At 46.8% G+C, this 8,344-nt stretch overlaps 1 long non-coding RNA gene across 2 annotated transcripts; it reads left to right on the forward strand.

Annotated features, from left to right (window-relative positions):
* Positions 1 to 907: 907 nt before the first annotated feature.
* LOC129336980 (uncharacterized) lies at positions 908 to 3,002 on the forward strand. Of its 2 annotated transcripts, XR_008597761.1 has the most exons (4): positions 908 to 996; positions 1,089 to 1,163; positions 1,772 to 1,855; positions 2,341 to 3,002. It is a non-coding gene; the product is annotated as an uncharacterized LOC129336980 (long non-coding RNA). The 2 variants fall into 2 exon arrangements; XR_008597760.1 differs by having other exon boundaries at positions 913 to 1,163.
* Positions 3,003 to 8,344: the final 5,342 nt, after the last annotated feature.

The raw sequence follows: 8,344 nt of genomic DNA on the forward strand, positions 1-8,344 counted from the left end.
TGCAAGCTGTCATGTCAGCTTTCGGCTCGACTGCCCCGTCATGTTGCAAGAGTGGATCTCCAGATGAAAGCCGGGGAGAATGATGCATGGGACGGACAAGGATGTTGACTGCCCCTCACGGAACCAGTTTCATGTAGTGTGGAAACAGGTGTCCGCTGTGGGTGACGCCTCCCCCATCACAGGCGATCATCCACCTTAATCAGAAGATATTTTTTTTGGTCATTGCATTCTGGAATCTGACGTTCCCAATGTCATTATCAATATGCCAACAAGCCGTTCTAGCGAACACATAAAAAGGCTCTAAAGGAAGATATCAAAACATCTTTCTAGCGCATGCCCCGACCACTTTCGGATCCGTTAATTCCCGCGTAAATTTCACCATCATCTCCCGTGATCCAATGCACGATGCAGGAACTCAGACTTTGAGCCTGGAGCGCGCATGCTCTGCTGTCAGAAAATTACAATCAAGCGGGAAAACGCCGAGAATCAGAAGCTTCTGGTGATCAACAGTTCAAATGACTGAGCTCCGGCCACAGGTTTCAAGAGGGGTGGCATGGAGGGAGAGGGAAATCCTGGACCTTCTCTCGTTCTGGGGAGAGGAGAAAATACAGGATGCACTGAAGAAAAGTCATAGAAATATAGACTACTTTGAGCGCATCGCCGTTCAGATGGCCTCCCGGGGACATAAGAGGTCGGCGACAGAATGCAGATCCAAGACGAAAACAATGAGGCTAGAATATAAGAAGGTGGTGGCACATAACGGTATCTCAGGAAATGCTCCCATAACCTGCCCATATTACAGGGAGCTGAACAGCATTCTGCGGGGGGATGCAAGCGTCAAACCGAAGCGTGTTGCAAGGAGCCTCTGTGTCGAGTCTGTGGCACAGCATGTTCTCCCCGCAGTGCCCTGCTATGACGGGTCAGAGGAGCTTTTCTCGCACGATCTGATAACCATTGATCGTGAGCAGGTTAGAAGTTCCACCCCCTCCCCCAGAGGTGAGTAAGGCTGAAAAAAGCATTTTTATTGGGGGGGACACAGCAGGATCTCACTACTGAGGATATTTGTCCCTTGTTTCAACTTTCCTCAGATGGCGGTGTGGGGTTGGCACAGGCGGCACCAGAGAATGACCTAGATGTCACAGTGGATGGCCTCGCTGACTGTGGTGAGTACCAAAATTGGGAACTTATCACCAACTCAGATGCAGGAAGAAGTCTTTGATGAAACTGGACAAGGGGTTCCAATATAACTTTCTTTATAATTCCAGAGGAGTTAGCCGTGTTAGTCCGTAGTAGCAAAATCAAAAAGAGTCCAGCAGCACCTTTAAGACAAACCAACTTTAATGTAGCATGAGCTTTCGAAAATCACAGTTCTCTTCGTCAGATGCATGTTTTTGTAACATGCCTCTGACGAGGAGAACTGGATTCTCGAGAGCTTATGCCACTTTAATTTTGTTTTGTCTTAAAGGTGCTGCTGGACTCTTTGATTTTCCTTATAATTATCACCACCCCATGGCCACCCAAGACCCATGTGTTCAGTTGGGTGGTTTGATTAAATGGAATACTGGATCTCCCAGCAAGCCAAACACTTTCTAATCAGTGTGCCCAGACAGTTGTCTTATTTGAAGCAATATTCACATGTTGCTAATTGTCAGCCCTGGAAAACATCAATGGTTAAACATTGCAGACCATTATGATCCATGAGCAACATAGGTTTACACATGTCTCTCTAACATCGCTCATGTTCAATCATGTTGCTATGCACTCTCTTCAGAGGCGGAGGAACCGTGTCCTGATGCTCAGGAGGAACCGCAGAGTGACGGCGACTCAAGCTCATTGCAGCAAGGTGGCGGAAAGGGTGAGTTTGGACACATGGAAGCTTGTGACATCTCAGTGACGAAAGTCACATTCATAAATCTGTTGTTTTATTAATCCTTATTTTACAGAAGGATAGAATGATGCTCGGTATTGTCTTTTTCAAATTTTTATAACGGAATAAGTGATTTTCTGAAAACAGGCAACAAAGGAGCATTTCATATTCACATGGTGCTTACTCTGCTCGTTATCGGAAAACAGAGCACGCGTGTGGTGGGTTATGAGTGTTTTGTTCAGGGAATGAGTGTCATGACTGAACTGCAACATTCTATCACTGTGGGTTTTTTTTCCTGTGCTGAGATTTTAACAGATGAGATTATTTTGCCACTGTTTGCTTCTAGAATCAATTTGTGCTCGATGGTTCTTGTTTCCCTACCACTGTACCGAACAACAGTGGTCCAGACCCTTGGTCCATGGTGATGCACTGTTCTGAGCTGACAATGACTGTTTTCTTTGTGTCTCCTTCAGATTCCACATCAACATCCATGGCTGAGGCTTCCCCAGGGTCACGCCTTGAACGTATAAAGAGCAGAAGACGGAGAAATGCGGGATTGTTTGCAGTCGCTGATAAGATGATCAGTCAGTCAGGGGAGGAGCATAAGGCCCAAATTGCTGAATGGCGCATTGACAGGGAGGAAAGCGTAAGGTGGCATGATGAGGAAAAAAAAATCAAAATGATTTTATTGAGGCAACACGTCAGGAGAGCATATACTTTAGGCGGGCGTGGGATGATAACCTTCAGGTCATGCAGTCTGCTGTCCTGACACTGCAAACTCTTGGTGAAATTCTGGTCAATCAACAGAGGGCGAAATCTCCAAAGGCAAAGGCCTTGCAGGATACTGCCACAGAGAACATTGCACCGCGTTTGGGTGTGGCCAAACGTGCCTGTGTTGGCCGTGCCAGAGCTAGACTGACTCTCTAGTGTTTCATTGACATGTCAGTACAGCACGCTATCTTTGGCCTTCTTTCATATGTGTTGCATGCTCCAATCATTTGGTGGGTGATCGTTTTGGGTTTGTTGTGGGAAACAAATTTATCTTATTACTGAAAAGTTAACCGGAAATTAAAATTGAAAATGCATCACAGCACCTTGTTTTGACCAACAATGAACACAATAAACTTTATTGTTAAACCACATAAACCTGTTTTTTTTTTTTAAATGAGAGAAACTTTATATTTCAGGAAGAGGGTCTGGAAGCCTGGCAGGCACTCGTGTCTCCTCTACTTCTCGGAGGCGCCTCTCCACATTGTCCAGACGCCTGCCAAAACGCATCATGCGTCCCTCGTTGGTGGACATTCTTCTCTGGATGCTGTTCACTGAACAGTAAAAAAAGGAACCTCATGACTATGAGGATTTTTATTTTTTACAGGTGGGAGGGCGGGAATCCAAACTAATCCACTTACGTGTGGCAGAGAGGCGCCGGTCCATACTGTCCAGATTCCTAAGGACATCATCAATAGTGTGCGTTGACACTGGCTGCTCTGCGGTTTGCTGTGTGTCACTAGAGGGGCCGGGTTGTGGTGAGGGCCGTCTCTCGTGCACATCCTCAGTCTCCCCTGTGAGGGCCACAGGAAAAAAAATGTCACATTGAGGTCACGCACAACACGATTTTACCAAATAGCATCGTGATTCTTCAATGCACTGTTATCAAGTTCAAAGAACATGCTCAGTACCAACAGCAAAAGTGCCAATTCAAGGTTTCATGACGATATTGGGTGTTGATCACTGAGTGGAAGAAATAAATATTCTTTCGAGTGATGCAATAGACGACACCCCATTTGGTTAACTTGTGCAGAGATTTGGGGGGGTGTAGCTTGGCAAATGGAACATGATCTTTGGGCATACATAGAGGTGGGTCCATAAATGAGAGATAATCACTTTTCATGCTCTCAATCACAGCAACTCTGATAAAGACTGGGTTTCAAATGCTTCAAGGGAGGAATATATATTGCATGTCTTCAGAATGCTGAGAAATAGTGTCAAGATAACAATTATATCAATTAATATATGGGTGCTGTTATGCCAACAAACCAAACAAACAATGCATGCAAATTTTTAAGAATTAGTTGTGGGTTTTCCAAACAATGCCAGATGCATGAAATCTGATTGATGATGTCTGCTCACCTGCATGGGCGTCCTCTGGCTCCACAGCAGCGCTCCCTGGAGAGGCCTCCTCCTCAGTTGGGTGCTCTGTCGCCTCCTCTGTCTCCTCCTGCGACTCAGCCTCCACCTGAGGCTCGTCTTGGCGGCGAAGAAGAGCTTTAAACCAGGGAAAACAGAACAGTGAATCACCACCACCGCATTTTGGAGAAGGGCAGAACATCACATCCTGTCGTTTGAGGGGCATCATGATTGTTCCCAATAAAGGTCCCCCATCGCATGATGCTGACAAATTCCCTGGGCATTTTGAGCACACGGTTTATTTTTGGCTAGGATCATGCCAATCATTTGCTGTCTGCCCCTCTTTCTCCAAATTTGCACCTTGACGGTAAGCACAAAAATGTCTACAGCATAGCACTGGTTGGATAAGCATGTATGAAGGGAATTTGGAGGGTTCTATTTGCTGAGGGTGGCATTCGAAAGTCGTGTCATAATATGGGTGCTATTCAGTCTTATGAATCGAGAGTCTATCAAAACCAGAGATGTGCTAACATTAACACAGCAGGTGCGATAGTACTGGTTGTTCAAAGGAGTTTTGAATAAACTCGGGATTGGATTGAACCCGCCACCCTCGTAAAAATTGTCTCCACAGCACTCACCAGCATGATGGCGTTTGCTCCAGCTGGGTTTTCCTGCCGCTTCCCAAAGCCTCATCATCTGCGCGAAGTGGGGTGGCCTCGCTCTCTGCCTGGGGATACCTTGCCATGCCTCCAAGGAGTCATAGAAGGCTGCCTTTACTCTTTTGAATTTCGAGCGGCATTGCTCCGTGGATCGCTGAAACCCCATCTCTCGCATACGGGAAGATACGCGGCCAAAAAGATGACGGTTAGGGAGGTGGGTGCTCTTCATCACCTGTCCCGCTTTTCCTGATCGTTGAATGATTTTCAGGAGCGTGTCCACCTCCGAATCCGTCCAGAAAACACCCTTTCCACTGGAAGCCATTATCTCAGCGGGTCGGTATGCCGACTGTGTTGTAATACGACTGGGCGCGCGCAGGCGATTTTGACACTTTCGAAAATCGGCCGGTTTTTTGGGCGGGAGAATCAAGACTACGGATACTCGGATGCGCATTTTCGCTGAATAAAATACACCTTTCATTTTTTTAGACCCTTGCTCAGCCACCTAAAAATTGAAGTGCACTTTTCCTGCAAGTGATCGCAACACTTTGACAGATTTTTGAAAATCATGATGAGTCCTGTGGCTCCTTTCAGAAAAACTACCTTTATTGTGGAACAGGCTTCAGAGAATCGATTGCTATTCCTCAGGAGCACGGTATTCGAGAACTTGATTCTCGAAAGCTTATTCTACAATTAAAATGGTTAGTCTGAAAGATGCTAAAGGAGTCTTTTTAAGTTCTCCACCACAGACTAACACGGCTAACTCCTCCTCAACTATGCAAATCATGGACACTGTCAATGTGAGCTGTTCCAGAGAACAGCACAGTTCTATTCTCAGCCAGGGGCAAAAACTTTATTATTTTTTTCTTACTTTGCAGTTGGAAAAATATAGTCTTCCACCAATTGAATAAAAGTCCTTGAGAAACATTGACTTTTGGGGACCGGCAGAATAATAAATTTGAAATCAGAGCACCCTTGTTAATTGATTAAAAGAAAGGACAATTTCTTTGTGAATCGCAGCCATTCCCAGTCCCCATGTCCGTGACAATTCCGTGTCCACTAGCCAAACACACATATTGCAATCTAATGGAAACAGTATTAATGAAGAAGCGCCTCCACCCGCCAACCAGCCCTGCTAGGCGGAGAAGACCCCAGCACATTTAACTCCAAAAGAACGATGTGGCTGTGTGGTTGATTCCACTTTAGGGGGAGCATTCAACCTGCTGAAGTGTGCATAGTGTACAACATCCTGCAGTTCGGGGGTTGTTGCAACAGCGAGTACCCCTCACCCTGTTTTCACTCATTTTTCGACACTCCCACATCCATCTTCACAGCAAAGGGCGGCCATCTCTTAACTCTCATGAGGTGTCTCTGTTCTGACTTAGAAAATCCTTTCTTTGGCACCAAAAAGCACACGGACAAGCATCAGATTTTTTAAACAGATAACAAGCTTTATGGTTAAGTTTTGCTACAGAAGAGAAAAACAGCTAAAGAGAGGCATTGTTAAAACACAGGTGAGCATTATTTTTTTACCAAGATACCTATATCCAAAGAGAACTACAGTGGTGTGCGGCCAGAAGCCATATGCCGAGCCAAGGCTTCACGCACCCGCTTCCCTGCCTCAAGTTGCCCAGCATTAGAGGCAATGTCCTCCTCCTCGTCACACTCAATCCTGACTTCGGCTGGTGACTGCAGTGAAGACAGGACAGGATGTCCCTTCTCTTCGCAGATGTTGTGTAGCACAACGCAAGCTGTCACTACAGAAACCACGTTCTGCTCTCTCACTTGCAGACATCTGGAAAGACACCGCCATCTTGATTTCAGACGACCGAAACATCTCTCAACCGTGTTCCTAGCCCGACATAATCACCGATCAAATTTTCGATGGTGTTCTGCAACCGCTGACCTCCCGTATGGCTTCATAAGCCAAGGTCGCATGGGGTACGCACCGTCGGCAATAACGAGTGGTGGGACCAAGACACCATCCAAGTCGAGGCACGGATTTCCTGGGACAAGTGACCCGGCATCCATGGCCAGACAAAAGGCAGAATGAGAGAAGACAAAGGCGTCATGATTTTTGCCGCTCCAGCCCACCTCTGCATCAATGAAACGTCCACTGGCATCTACAGTTCCCTGAAGAAGGATAGATGAAAAGTTTTTGCGGTTTCCATATTGGTCAGGACGACCTCCTGGAGCGCATATCGGGATGTGGGATCCATCGATGGCACCAATGCAGTGCGGAAAACCCAAATTCCGAAATCCTTCCATTACCTGTTAAAAGAACGAAAAGAAGACACACAAGTAAGCAAATGACAGTGCTTCACAGTGATTCCATCCTCGCAGCGACCTTGAGGAACATAGACTCCGTTAAATTTTTAAACGATTGTTTTTGGTGAAATGTCAAATGCTATGAGCCCGTGGGGCCACGGGTGAATGTGTGGTCTGAAATTGAGAATATAAGTTAGAAATTTGATTTCTGACAGGCGGGGGCAAAGAAAAGGAAACAGTCAAATCCCAGTACTGCCTTCATTGTGCGCTGAAAGATTCTCTGGCGAGCATGTTCATTTTTAAAAGAATGCCAACATTGAAAAGACAGCCAGCCAAAACACACTTCAGAGAAAAAACTGATGGCCGTGGACTCGCACAGCTAGCGTCAACCACCCTTTTATTTGTGGCCTGCATATCTCGCCCATCATAAGGAACAGCAAGCTTAGAAGGGGCAAGTGTTGGCCGAAACGATTCGGTGGACGGTATAGCGGCAGCACAGCACAGTGGAAAAAAAAAAATTCTAAGCACTCACCAACCCAATGTCGGGACCGAGACAGACGATTTTGGAAAACAGCTCTACCTCCACGGCAAAACAGAATTCCATCAAGGAGGCTGCCACTGTGGAGCGTCCTATCCCAAACAGGTCACTGGCCACCTGAAAGCTGCAGCCACTGGCAAGACACCAAACCGCTACTGCAACTCTTCTTTCTACCGAGAGAGGAGCGCGCATGGTGGTGGTCTGGCGCTGGAGACGAGGGCGAAGAACCTCCACCAGTTTAAGAAAGGTCACCTTTGTCATCCTGAATCGCATCATCCAAGCATGGTCATCCCACTGTTCCGACACTATTCTGTCCCACCAATGGAGGCTCCTTGGGCATACCCAATGCTCCCTTGGCTCCTCCAGCTCCGCCAAAACATACCAGCGTCGTATCTTGTTCCTAGGAGGAGCACGGGCCAGGCGACGGAATGTAGAACGCCGGTGGCGAAAGAAAAGAAGCATTGCTGCCGCACGTCTACGACGGGACATGTGCCACCTGTGAAATAGCATCATGGATGTGGTGCATCGCAGCATCATCAAAACTACCTGTGCCATAAGGAACAGGATGGTTTCACGAGGAGCCATGATGTGCAATCCGAAAACCCACCTACTACCCACAGAGATGAAAACTCCACGGACCCAATATCAAAAGACATTTCAAAATTGCCCGCCCAAACAGGGGACCAATCACTGCAGACTATCGATGGCGGGAGGAGAAAGAGCCAATCAGCGCCAAGTACTGGGGTGTGGTTTCGACAGGATATGATAGTATCGTGTCGGTATACCGACCGCCTAACAAAAATTTTTTTTAAAAAAAAACCCCGAATTTTCAGAGCAGAACCACGCCCCCACCCGTTCATTGCGGGTTTTATTGAGGGGATGTGATCA

The sequence above is a fragment of the Eublepharis macularius genome, chromosome 10 (genome assembly GCF_028583425.1).
Source record: "Eublepharis macularius isolate TG4126 chromosome 10, MPM_Emac_v1.0, whole genome shotgun sequence".
In the NCBI taxonomy this organism is placed as follows: Eukaryota; Metazoa; Chordata; class Lepidosauria; order Squamata; family Eublepharidae; genus Eublepharis; species Eublepharis macularius.